We start from the raw sequence: 14676 nt of genomic DNA, 5'->3' as shown, positions 1-14676 counted from the left end.
CTTCAAAGGCAGCCCCACGTAGAGCGCATTGCATTAATCTATGCGAGATGTTACCAGTGCGTGTGTAACTGTCATGAGACTCCGCTCGTCCAGGTAGGGCCGTAGCTGGTATAATTTCCGCAGCTGAACGAAGGCGCCTCTGGCCACCGAGTCCACCTGGACTTCCAGTGTTAAACTGGGGTCCAGGAGCACCCCCAAGCTGCGGACCCTGTCCCTTAGGGGGAGTGTAACCCCATTCAGGGCAGGGAAATTGCCCTCCAACCTGTCTGGTGAAGCACGCACTAACAGCACTTCCATCTTGTCTGGATTGAGTTTCAATTTATTAACCCTCCAGGTCTACTCTTAGATGAGAGCTCACAAACCAATCTCCCCTGCTGGGAGTTATTCATGTGTTTTCAAGGGCACCTGCATCATTGCTAGCTGTGCTTGCTGAGGCTGAAGTTCCAAATTTGTATGGCACTAGGTTGAGAGTGTTGGTCAGAGATAGGCACAAACCTCGGTTCAGAGGTTTGTACCAGTTCATTGGCCAGAACCAGAAATGCCGTGCATTCCTCTCCTCCACCACCACCCCGACCAAATCCTCCACTCACTAGCTGGCCCTTGTTGCTCTTAACCTCCTCTTCAGGCATTCATCCAGTCCTGTCAGGAACACCTGCTTCCCTCCTCTGCCTCCACCAGCAGCTGCCCACTCAAAGGCAGGAATCCCTGTACCACCTCATCTGAATGAGTGGCTGCTGGAGGAGGCAGAAGAGAGAAGGTGCTCCTGCCAGGATTGGATGAATGCCCAAAGAGGAGGAGGAGAGCAGGTCACACCAGCTGGTGAGTGGAGGATCTGACCAGGGGAGTGGGGGAAGGGAACATGCAGCACCTGTAGTGTTGGACCAACAAACCGACACACACCTCCAAACCTAGCCCATCTCTCGTGTTGGCCATAAATACAGTATTTTGTCACACATCAAGAGGACAAAATGGATCTGCTATAAAGTTAGTTGAAGCCAAGCTAATGAAACTCAGTTTTGTCCAGGAAAAAACAGAATCAACTTTCAGCCACGCCAGAGTGACAGAGGATAAAAAGTGCTGTTGCACAGGTTAGTGGCATACATTTTATGTCCAGAAAGGAAGTATCAAACCACCGGAGAGATAAAGAGCATTCAAGAAATGGACAAACTCAGATGGGAAGGTTGTGTTCTTGTCTTTGGCATTACCTATGCAACACCGCAGTGGTTCAAGATGTCTAAAATCTTTGCTTACTGTTGCAGGAATGTTTGCTTTCAAATGCCTCTACTGTTGATACTAATATACCATGGAGTAACTTTTCCCATTTAGCCTTAAAACCTTCCTTTCCTGAATGATTGCCATCTTGCTCTAGAAAATTTCTACAGTCTGAGCAAGGAGTAGAATATTCATCTGCATAAAGGTGGCTGGCATAGATCTTGGCTTGATCCCATCTTGAAGCATGCCTTGACATGCATCAGCATTTTCTTTATCAAATTGCCCTTCATATAGAATTGGCACCTGCATCTTGAGCAGCTGCCCAAGCATTAGGCTTTCTGTGTCCCTTTCTAAATGAAGATGTGCGTGCATTAGGTTAACAATATGGTCTCGCACAGTCAAAGCTATGGTTTTTCCAGTAGCAATGAATGGAAGTGAGAGCTGGACCATAAAGAAGGCTGACTGCCAAAGAATTTCTGCTTCTGAATTGTGGTGCTGGAGGAGACTCTTGAGAGTCCCCTGGACTGCAAGGGGAACAAACCTATCCATTTTGAAGGAAATCAACCCTGAGTGCTCACTAGAAGGACAGATCCTGAAGCTGAGGCTCCAATACTTTGGCCATCTCATGAGAAAAGAAGACTCCCTGGAAAAGACCCTGATGTTGGGAGAGTGTGAAGGCAAGAGGAGAAGGGGACAACAGAGAATGAGATGGTTGGACAGTGTCACCGAAGTTACCAACTCCAGAAGGCAGTGGAAGACAGGAGGGCCTGGCGTGCTCTGGTCCATGGGGTCACAAAGGGTCGGACACAACTTAATGACTGAACAACAACAACATTTATGTCCTGCCCTATTTGTAGAGAACATAGAGTAAGGTTGTAGCTACTGAGGGTTTTTTAAAGTATAATGTGATTACTAGCTCATGAACTGAGAGATGTTTTTGACTTTTTTCTGAATCACAGTCCTTCCTGCTTCACCCCAGTCTTTTTAAAATACAGTAAATGATAAAATTAATTTTTCATTGAAGACCTAGAATTGGTCTTTCAAACCATTTCTAAAACATAGCACAAGTATTTGGGGCATCTAAAGTAGTTCTTTGGAGCCAGGCGAAGCACTTTGGGATGCTCTGTGCCCCTGTAGTATGAAATTTCTCATAAGGGTTTATTGAATTCAATTGTAATTTTATTGTATTAATTACATTACTGTATATTTTTATTGTATGGTTTTAATCTATATGGTGAACCTCCCGAGGATAGATAACACTAATGGGAAGGAAGGAAGGAAGGAAGGAAGGAAGGAAGGAAGGAAGGAAGGAAGGAAGGAAGGAAGGAAGGAAGGAAGGAAGGAAGGAAGGAAGGAAGGAAGTGTGACAAACCCAGACCTACTGGGATATGCCACAGTTTCACTAAGCTGCCACCAACCATTCCCTATAAGAAGTCACACAGACCAGGGATGGATTTTTAACAAATAAAAGAACAAGGTTTATTAAATAACACACAGGGAAAAATAAAAGGATCAAGTGGATAAGATACAGTAACGTGGCTTAGTCCCAATCATACATACACACAGTTTGGTTCACACAGAACACTCTACATAAAGCACAGACCCTGAACCTATCAGTTCTGGCTAACCATACAGACACCTGAACCTATCAGGTTGGTACTGACTGACACACAGTAGTACCCTGTCTGACACACAGACTCCCACTCAAGCTTCTTCTCTCAGCTCTTCTCCCCCACACGCTCCACATATATATACAGTACAGCCCCTCCTCCTGATGTCCCGCCTTCCACTCCCTATAGGATGGAACTTTCCCTCCAAACCCATGACAGACAGGTAACATCAGTGCTGTATGTAACACCTCCCCTCTTTATAAGTTGTTTTGTAGGGGGAAAGCTAAGGTGCTTTTCACCAAAAAACAACCTGGATCCAAAACATACAAAAACAGTTATATAATAACATACAATACCATACTTACTTATACTTACACTCTATTAGGCATTTAAACATTTACCATTAACAATACCTCAAGTTACCTTTATTCATACAAACCAACATGTTTAATAAACAACAGGTACATTTAACTTTTTGGTCACCAAAATATATACATAGTCCATGTTCCTTCGCCGTCTTCAATCTTCAGGTCTTCTTGACAAGGCGTCAGCAACACAGTTCACTGACCCTCTGACCACCTTCACTTCAAAGTCATAGTCTTGTAGGTTTAAAGCCCACCTCATAAGTTTACTATTGTGGGTTTTCATTGTCTTTAACCATTGCAGTGGTGAATGGTCAGTGCACAGAGTAAAATGTCTTCCCCAGATGTAAGGCTTGGCCTTCTGGATCGCGTAGACTATGGCCAGACACTCCTTCTCCACGGTTGCCAAATGTCTCTCACCTTTCTGGAGTTTCCTACTCAGGTAGGACACTGGATGCTGGTCACCATTCTCATCCTCCTGGCAAAGAACTGCTCCTACCCCGCTGTTAGACGCATCGGTGTAGATGATGAACTCCCGGTCGAAGTCTGGAGCACGCAGCACTGGATAGTTGATGAGCGCCTGCTTCAACCTCCGGAACGCCTCCTCACAGTCGCTGGTCCACGGGATGCGGTCATCAGCCTTCTTCCTCGTCAGATCGGTCAGCGGAGCCGCAATCTCGCTAAACCTCGGGATGAACTTTCTGTAGTAGCCCACCAACCCAAGAAATGATTTGACTTTTTTCTTGGTGTTGGGTCTAGGCCAATCACGAACTGCTTCTATCTTGGCCTCGAGGGGTTTGATCACTCCTCCCCCTACTATGTGACCCAAGTATTTTATTTCTGGGCTACCCAGCTGCAGTTTGTTCTCTTTGCAGAGCCTAGGCCAAAGCACTTCCTCCCCTGGGTCAAAGTGCCTCTCCCTGCCTTCCTGGTCATCCCAAGTTTTCTTTCTGACCTTTTGAGCTTGCAGGGTCTCTGCTGCTAGCTCTAGGTTTCTCTTTAGGTCATTCCTCAAGGTGTCTATGTATGTCACAACGTCTTGTGGGTCATCCTGGGTGATCTGCTCCCAATTTTGTTTGATCAAATCACGGGGCCCTTTCACCCTTCTCCCAAATAAAAGTTCAAACGGACTGAACCCGGTACTGGCTTGTGGCACTGATCGATAAGCAAACAAAAGGGATTGCAGCTTCTGGTCCCAATTGTTTGGATTCTCTGCCAAGTAAGCCCTAATCATGCGCATTAGAGTCCCATTGAACTTCTCAGTTAACCCATTACTTTCAGGGTGATAGGCAGTGGTTTCCTTGTGCTTAATTCCACAGATTTGCCATAACCGTTTCATGAGCTTCGATGTGAACGATGCGCCCAAATCTGTGATTATTTCTGAGGCAAATCCCATCCTGGACATATACCCCACCAAGGCATCTGCCACTGTGTTAGTTTCAATGTTAGTCAAGGGAATGGCTTCAGGGTACCTCGTGGCATGGTCCACAATGGTGAGAATGAACCTGTTCCCCCTCTTTGTGGCCTTGGGCAAAGGTCCCACAATATCCACCCCTATGCATTTGAACGGAGTGTCAATCACAGGCAAAGGGCACAACTTTGCTTTGGTCCTGTCGCGGCTATTCCCCTGCCTTTGACACACATCACATCGTTTACAGAACTCCCTGATCTGCTTCCCTATGTCAGGCCAGTAAAAATTCTGTGTGATTCTCTGCTGTGTTTTGTTCACCCCTAAGTGCGCAGCAAACATGTCAGAGTGCCCCCTTTGTAAGATCATGGGGCGATACTTTTCAGGTACCACTAGCTGACTTCGGATCCCATCTCCCCCTTTTGAGATATTCCTCAGGGTCTCTCTATACAAAATCCCCTTTTTCTCTAGAAATCTCACTGGGGTTTCAGGTGTTAGCTGGGCGTCAGTCACCTGTTCAAAACACTTTTGGAGAGTGGCGTCTGCCTTTTGCTCTTGGCCAAATCGGCTGTCTGTGGTTAAGGTTTCCACCACAGCTTCTGAACTCCCCTCTGCTTCCGTCTCTGGCTCATCAGTACCCCCCTGAACTGTCCCCGTGGTGGCTTGTGAACGTGTAATCACTAGCATCCGTTTCACATGTTCAGCCAGGTCATTTCCCACGAGCACGGCTGCTGGCAGAGTCGATGAAATCGCTAGCCGCCAAACTCCCCTCCAGCCTTGAAAGTTCACAGGTACCTCCGCTACTGGCAGTGAGATCACTTGCCCCTCAATCCCTGCCACCTTCATGCTCTCATTTGGGATTATATATTCCCTAGGAATAATATCTGGATGGCACAGGGTCACCTGGGAATAAGTGTCCCTCAACCCCCGATACTGATGGTCAAGTATTCCTACGTCCACCCCTGCTGTTTCAAACAACTGAGAATCTGTTCTCACGAGCAAGCAGCGCTTGACCTCCACAAGAGGACCATTTTCCTCAGCCTGATCAGCAGATGTAACTGTTCCAGATTGAGTAGCCATGGCAACAGGCTCCCTCAGTGACAAGGGGCTTTGCTCTTTCTGGACACAGAACACAGCTTTTGGCTTGGTTCCACTCGAATCCTGAGGCACAATTCCTTTTAGCTGCTTTAATTTCTCACACTCTGAGATTAGATGGCCCTTTCCCTGACAGAAATAACATTTTCTGCTATATTTTGAGTCTTTCTCATCTTGTTTTGGTTTTCCCTCCAAAATCTGAGGTCTTGGTTTCATGTCTGAGGGCTTCCCTTCACCATGGGCCCCTCCCCCTTGCTGGCTTTTCCCTGGTCCCTGAGAGTACTTGCTGTAGGTTTCTTTAGGTTTCCCCATCGATTTCCCCTCACCCAAGGGCTTTCTTATTTGGGAAATAAAATCTGCGATCTCGGCTGCTTCTGCCACAGATTTCGGTTTCCTTTCCCTCACCTGGAATTTCAGTTCCCCATGCAGGACTGAATAGAACTGTTCCAGCGCTATCAAGTCTTTGAGCTGCTGAAAGGTCTCTGTCCCCTCCTGAGATAGCCATTTCTCTAGCAGCCTCACCAATTGGGCCCCCACTTGGGTAAAAGTCTGCTCTGGTTTCTTGGTGATTGACCTGAATCTTTGCCTCAGCTGTTCCGCATTTATCCCATGTCTGGCAAACACCAGTTTTTTAAACTCTGCAAAATCTTTCATCAGTTCCTCTGGCATCTCTGCATAGACTTCTGCAAGGCTGCCACTGATTAAAGATCGCATGATGGTCATCTTCTCAGTTTCCCTTACTGAGAAGTCCACAAACGCTCTTTCCACTAGGGAAAAGAACACTTCAGGACAATCTCCCTTGTGGTACACAGGGAATTTCTTCAGGTCAGCTTTAGACAATTGGCCTCCCTCAGAATCCCTATTGTTATTATTGTTCTGATTCATCAGTTCCAATTTTCTCAACTCAAACGCCATTTTCTCTCTCTCCAATCTTTCTTCTCTTTCCATTCTCTCTATTTCAAAATGTCTCTGTTTCTCTCTTTCCCTTTCCTCCATTTCCCTCACCCTCAGTTCATGCTGTTGGGCTATGAGCAATTTTCTGAGTTCTGGGTTCTGTTCTCCCGTGCTGTCACCTTGCACTGAGCCAAATTCATCCTCAGAACCTTGGTCAACCTGGGGGTCTTTCACTTCACCCATTTCTGCCATTTGGCTTCGAGTCAAGGGCATAATCCCCCCCCCAGAACAGGCTGCTTTCAAAAGTCAAGCCTCAAAATAAAGCGACCACTTTTTTTTTTCTTTTGCCTCAGAACCAGCTTTCTATAGATTACTGCTGTTCTTCAGCACTAACTTGCAACAGTTGCGAGCCAGAGTCTACCCCCCTCTGCTAGGCCTCTCAGCAGGCAGGCTAGATCACTGCTACTACACAGTTTTGCCTCAGCTTTTTTCCCGCCAAAACAGGCTGCCTCAGAGCTCCCTAATCTAGCCCCCAATCTGAGGTTACACGTTCTTCTACTAGCGCACCTCCCCGTGAGGTACACCTAGAAGATTACCTACGTGCTCTCAGATTGTCCCTGACTAGACCCCCCTTGCTCTGGGCACACTTGCCAAGGCTTTGCTGTACCACTGGACAACTGGACCAGTCGTATCCCACACGCTGGACACCAATCAATGTGACAAACCCAGACCTACTGGGATATGCCACAGTTTCACTAAGCTGCCACCAACCATTCCCTATAAGAAGTCACACAGACCAGGGATGGATTTTTAACAAATAAAAGAACAAGGTTTATTAAATAACACACAGGGAAAAATAAAAGGATCAAGTGGATAAGATACAGTAACGTGGCTTAGTCCCAATCATACATACACACAGTTTGGTTCACACAGAACACTCTACATAAAGCACAGACCCTGAACCTATCAGTTCTGGCTAACCATACAGACACCTGAACCTATCAGGTTGGTACTGACTGACACACAGTAGTACCCTGTCTGACACACAGACTCCCACTCAAGCTTCTTCTCTCAGCTCTTCTCCCCCACACGCTCCACATATATATACAGTACAGCCCCTCCTCCTGATGTCCCGCCTTCCACTCCCCATAGGATGGAACTTTCCCTCCAAACCCATGACAGACAGGTAACATCAGTGCTGTATGTAACAGGAAGGAAGGAAGGAAGGAAGGAAGGAAGGAAGGAAGGAAGGAAGGAAGGAAGGAAGGAAGGAAGGAAGGAAGGAAGGAAGGAAGGAAGGAAGGAAGGAAGGAAGGAAGATGCCCCCACTCCCCAGTTAGATCAGGAATGGTGGTCAGGGTGAGGATTTCGAAGGAGTCATGTTGTCTAAGTACAGTAATATATTATTTTGTATCACAACTCATTATCAGTATACTTTGCTTACTTTTAAAAATATGATAACCGTGCAACAGAAGCAGAACCTGTACAGAATGTGTCTTGGGTTCTCACAAAGAAATGGGTACCACTAAGCTAATTGCACTGATGTCCCAGTAGGAAAGCCCCTTACTAAATCTTATAGAAGGGTGGAAGTAGCAGTGCCTTTGAATCACCTAAAACTTTGACGCGGGCCAGGTGCTTTTCTGAAAATGGGGCAAAACTGCGATTTCTTTCCCTTGCTGCTTCTTGAACACATTTTCCCTCATCTGCCACAGGCCCGCACAGATGCTGAATCTGCAGGTACAAGGTCCAAAGGCTACGCTCTAAGGCAGAGTCAGCAGTCTTGCTCCTAAGCCTGTATAGAACTTTGTCAACATTGGGCAGGATGTCTCTGGTGACAAAGCTGAGCAAGATCAGAAGTGGGCCTTTGGTCAACTTTAGCTGATATGCTTGCTGACTACTCAGGTGTGTTAAGGATGCACAGGACTGCACAGTTCATGGAAATGGCAAAACAAAAAAGTGGGAATGGTGAAACATGCACAGCTTTGAAACAGTGTCTATAGTACAGTACATATAATATTAAATGTAACAAATATTAAACAGCAATGGCCTAAATTTACATTTTGTAGCCATGCAAGTAACACCCATCAAGACATTCCCTTTGTGGCTGAGAGGAGAAGATCCAGACCTCTTAGTATGGACCTGATCCAGAGTGGAAACGGGCTACTTTAAATAAATGAAAAACAAAAACGAAGGGATGTTCAGTTGCATTCTACCTATTATAGTACAGTATGTAGTTTTGCTCTAAGACAGAGGCTTAGATTCAGATCTCTAGCCAGTGGGTGAAATTGGGCCAAGCACTGTATTTTAGCATGGCCTACCTCACAGGGTAATTGTGAGTTAGGATAAGGCTATCAGTAATTATTATGAGTCATAATAGTAATACTGTATGCTGCTTCCAGGATCAGACACTGGGGAACAACAGCAGCAGGAGAGAGCTGTTGTCCTCAACCCTACTTGTGTTTCTCACAAGCAGCTGGCTGGTCACTGTCAGAACAGAGCACTAGACAACGTCCTTATGAGCATAACACGAGATTGGAATCAGCTTTGCCGCAGTGAGTTACAGTGGTGCCTTGACTTATGAACGTCCCGACATACAACCATTTTGAGTTATGACCAGCTCTGGCCGCAAAATTTTGCTTCGACTTGTGGTCGGAGCTTTGAGTTACAACCAGAAAAAATGCGGGGAATTCAAATTGCTAACTGTTGGGGCAAAGAGGCTGCTTCTTCGTAGCTCTTTCGCCCCAGCAGTTAGTTAGTGAGAGTGCAATCGGAGGAGGCTTCGGAACTGCCTGGTAAGGTAAGATGCTGCTTTCTACTTTTAAAAACTGTTCTGGGTGGGTTTTGCAGTGTGGTTTCGGGCGCGGGGGGTTATGTTTCTGTGCTGTGATGGGTCTTGCAGGGTTTGTTTGCTTTTTGTTTATTTTTTCCCCATTTCCGATGGATCTTGCAAGGTTTGTTTGCTTTTTACTTTGCTTTTTTGGCATTTCTGAAGGGTCTTGCATGGGTAATTTTTTTAAAAAAAATTCAGTCCTTACATTAGCAACCTGGACAATTTTATGTCATCTGCTAGGTAAAAAGCTCAACAGAAGCTAATTAAATCAAAGTTAATTAATTTTGCAGTACATATGTTCTAGCTGACCTTTTCTCTGCAGACTGTAGCTTTCTCCTTCAACACATGAGGAAATAGATTGCCATTTGGATTGCTTGTGGAGCAGACCATTGTAATCTATTTCCCTGTGATCACACAATGCAAGGAGAAGCACAGTCCGGCCTGATCCCAATCCGTGTGTGCCCAATGTACAGCTGTAAGGCCTCTATTTTAGGGGACCTGGCTGGAGTGATTCCCTGGCAGACAGAAGGGTCACTTTAGGAGAAATCTCTCTCATTAAAGCGATTTTTGGGTGCAGTCCAGCACAGGCCTTTGCAGCCATCAGATCACACTCTGATACTATTTTTCCCTCCTTCTTATGAGTTGCCAACTGTTTGCTTATGAAATTTATACCACGCCTTCCTGCCAAGACAACTAACAACACCAAAGTACAGATTTAAACATGAAAGTCTTGATGAAAAGATAATATAAGAGGACCTCGATATCTGGCAGAGCGCCTTCTGCCAGAGTCACTCGTTCCAGCCAGGCCGGGCGGCTGAGGGGCCTAACACTGAGGGAGTCTGGAAGGAGAGAACGAGGAACCAGGCCTTCTCGGCAGTGGCCCCTCGCCTTTGGAACAACTTGCCCCTTGAGATCCACCTGGCTCCCTCTCTGGGTGTTTTCAGGAATAAAACCTGGCTATTTGGGCAGGCTTTTCCCTGCCATATCTTAACTGCCATTTTTTAATTATTTAAACTTCGCCATCTTGGACTTTTTGGTTTTTGGTTTTACTGTTTTTAAATTTGTAAACCGCCCAGAGTAAGTTGACCCTTGGTCTAGATGGGAGGGATAAAAATCAAATGAATGAATGAATGAATGAATGAATGAATACAAATTGTTCAATTAAAAACTGAGCAGTAAAAGAGAAAGACGGTACCTGAGCAGTTTAAGCTCCTTCCACAACAGACTAGGCCCAGAAATAGACTTTAACTGTAACCCATGATAAAAAAAGGGGGGGGATTAACTAATGGAAACATCTGAGTGTCACAGCAGGAGTGTCTCTCACCTCAGGAAGTATACCAATTAGTTTGTTTTGTTTGATGATTGCTTTTTAAGGTTTAAGCTTGGAAGTCCTTTGAAGTCTGATTTTGCCAACATGTAAAGATTGCCTCACTCACCTTTCTGCAACATGACACGCTTTCAGTTCTAATTATGGGCTATCTCTAATATTGGCATCTAGCCTAGATTACATGCCAAAGGTCTGCCTGAATGAAAAGACAGATCTTTGCCTGCCAACAAGAGAACAGCAGCAAAGAATTCCAAAGTCTGGAAGAAGCCTACAGAGAAGGCCTAATTTTGGCTTCTTTTGCTTGAGTGCCTTCTGAAGAAAAATTAGCAAATACTTGGTTACTATTTTGTGCTGTTTCTGCTGGTTCTTTAAAAAGTCTTAGCTCTTCTTCCCCTCCATCCTACCCCATCAGAGTAAACGGTTGCCTTTAACTTTGGTAGTAGCTAGATTGCTGCTGCTTTTTGGCAATGTGCTATACTTGTTTTGTTCTAGTATTTGCTGCTTGCTATTGCAGCCCATAATTTCTGTGAGAGGCACTGCCTGAGAATGATGAAACCTTGGCTGACCTCTTTGTACTCCAGAATGAGGCCTCTCTCAGCTGTATGGTTGCTCAACATAAATAAAAGCTTTATGAAGTAACCAGCCTCATGACCTCACATATCTTAGTGAATATCTTTTTCCACATGAGCTTTGCCCCTGTACTTTGGTCAGGGTTGGGCTAGGCTCCTGTATGTGCTTCTCTGGGAGTAAATGTGCCCATGCCCTAAAGTTTTCTGAAAACTATTTACTTCCAAGTAAACAGGTATAGGATAGCACAGATAAGGTACAGTGCCTGCACATGTACACACGGGGAAGTGATCGTGGACAAGCAGCAGCTAAATTAATGTATGAAATTTGGAATTATTAGCAGAGCCTCTTTCCTCCTTGTTATTAATATTTTTAAAAGAGGAAACTACTGCAGTGCTTCCTGGGAGTAACAGTCCTTTGGGAGACACCCTCTACAGAGCAAGATTACAACTCCCGGAAAGTAGCATGTTCTTCTTCTTCTTCCTACTCCCATTTTTATCAGTTACCAACTTCTCACTCAGACATAAAGCAATTGTCAGAGCTGTTGTTCAACAAATGTGAACAGTAGTGAGTGCAAGGGGGTATCCTGTAGATCAGGGGTCCCCAACCACCAGTCCCCAGCCCAGTGACGGTCTGTGGCCTGGGCTGGACCGGGCCACCGAGACAGATCTCCCACCTCCCGCACGCACTCCTGCCCCCCACCCTTTGTGCATGGGTGCAATTATGTGCACCCCCACCCTTCGCGAGTGCCCACTGAGGTAACAGTGAAAGGTAACATTGTGGCACATGACATACTACTTTTAAACTTACCAGTCCTGAACCAATGTCAGTCTTATTTGGAAAACAATTCCATATAGAATCAGAATAGCATTCATATAAAATAGGACTCTCCAAAGTACGGTTCATGGGCCACATCCTGCCTTACCTTTTTATCCGGCCTGTGCATGTGCACAGGTGGGAGTGCATGCGTACGTGCATTCCTTTGGCCCTCACTGTGAAAAATTTGGAGACCCCTGATCTAAACAATAACAAAGTTGACTTTAACATGAAAATCAAATACAGTGGACCCTTGACTTACAGACGGCTTGACTTACAGACTTTTTGAGTTACAGACTTCTCTGGCCGCAAAATTTAGATTTGACTTGCAGCCTGAGAATTGACTTACAGACCAGAAAAAACCCAAAATGGAACAAAAACGGCCTGTTACGGGATTAATCGGTTTTCAATGCACTGTAGGTCAATGGAGACTTGACCTACAGACTTTTTGACTTGAGAACCGCCTTCCAATACGGATTAAGTTCTCAAGTCAAGACCCCACTGTAGTAATTAAAAGCCCAGTTATTATTAAATGTTAGCTACATATAGTGGTCCAGCTCTCCCTCTCAGTAGGCAGAGCAAAGTGACCACTTCAGTTGGTAGATGCCAGTGAAAGATATCAAGATGCTGAAGGCTCATGTGATGTACATCATAGAATCATAGAATAATTGAGTTGGAAGGGGCCGATAAGGCCATCGAGCCCAACCCCCTGCTCAGTGCAGGAATCCAAATCAAAGGATATCTGCCAGGTACATGTCCAAAATTCTCTCAAATGTCTCCTGCTTGGTGTGAGAACTTTGTCTCAGGTGATGTGAGGGATGTTTTGGAACAAGATTCAATGGACTGGACAGGCAATCAGGTCTATACATGGGACAGAAGTGGGTCCCTTTGCTTCAGACATCCAGATAGCTTGGTTTTGGTGTCTACATTGGCATTTTTATTTATTATTAATTACCTCAGCTGTGTTTGCAATCTTTTCCATTACAGTACATTTCTTTTCTGTGGAGATAGGAAAAGGGCATGTTTGGCATGTCTGGATGACACAGGAAGTCAGGGTTCTTTCGGAATACAGGATTACAATGGATAAGCTGCCATTTTGGTTTGTCCTCTCTAGTTGCTCCCACTAGCAGTGGAGTCCAGCTCATCTAACGATAGACTTTAGTATGGGTTTCATTTCTTTTGGTGGCTGAACCTGACTGCAGTTAGCACTTGCTGGCTGGCTTCTCCTCAAGAAGAAAACCAATGACAAATATTGGATTCTTCCTCTAGCCTGTTGGGAGAGAAATACAGTGGTGCCTCGCATTACGATCGCTTCGTTCAATGACGAAATTGCATTACGATGAACTTTTTGCAATCACAAAACGATGTTTCCTATTGGGGAATTTTGCTTTGCGATGATCGGTTCCCTGCTTCGGGAACTGATTCTTCACAAAACGACGATTTTCCAACAGCTGATCGGCGGTTTCAAAATGGTTGCCGGGTAAATAAAATGGCTCCCTGCTGTGTTTAGGGACAGATTCCTCGCAAGACAGGCTCCCCTATGAAGGATCTTCACTGGACGGTGAGTTTTAAGCCCATCGGAAAGCATTAAACAGGTTTTAATGCATTTCTATGGGCTTTTAAATTTTGCTTTATGATGTTTTTGTTCTACAGCGATTTTGCTGGAACGAATTAACATCATAATGCGAGGCACCACTGTATGTAAAGCTGCTTCTGTGTTTAGGCACCCTAAGGAGCAAACAGAAGCAATGCTGGAGCCCCATGATAGCTCATCTATGTTAAACCGGAATTCAGCTAGAGTCGAGTTTGTTGTGAAATTTCTTGTGCATTTGAACTCTCTTGAAATATTAAACTATGGTGACCTTAAAAATAAGAAGGGCTTTGACAGATTCTGTTACTTCTGCAAATTTATTGAATTTACTGGATTCTAGGAAAAGAGGATTAATAGAACCCATAGGATTAAAAAGTTGAATCCTAAGTATGTTTGCTCAGAAGCAAGTCCCACAGAGTTCAGTGAGGCACTCTCGAGATAAAAAGCTCACACCTTCAGAAGTAACTGATTACAAATAAAATTATTTTCCTTTTCAAATAACACTAAGCTGCAGTGCAGTCGTGATTTTGGTGAGAGAGAACTCCACTCCTTTTGTAGCATCACTTCTGAGTTCCTTTTGTAAATATGGGTGTGTGGCCTCACTAAACATGGAGGTAGAATCTCATGTGGTTCAGGAGTTGGCTCATGCTGTGCCTTGTGTTGCTTCATTGTTTATTTTTTCTTTTAAGAAGCAACTATTTTAAACATACATCAGGGGAGAGGAAAGAATGTGGAGCCATGTTCCTGAACATCACACCCCAATTGCCTGCTTCACCAAAATACCACCTACAGACACGCCCCCGTCTTTACAAGAATATATCACAACTGGCTTCTGAGGAAAAAGCCTGTTCGATTTTTTTCCCCAGCTTGAAAAGCAGAACCTCTGCTCCCCCAGTGGCAGAGGGGGGGAAAGCCACTTTGGGAGCAAAAAAGGGCTGGACTGATTCAAATCAGCCTCTGCGTC

Source organism: Pogona vitticeps, chromosome 1, assembly GCF_051106095.1.
Source record: "Pogona vitticeps strain Pit_001003342236 chromosome 1, PviZW2.1, whole genome shotgun sequence".
Taxonomy (NCBI): Eukaryota; Metazoa; Chordata; class Lepidosauria; order Squamata; family Agamidae; genus Pogona; species Pogona vitticeps.
Note: the sequence above shows the minus strand (reverse complement) of the source record.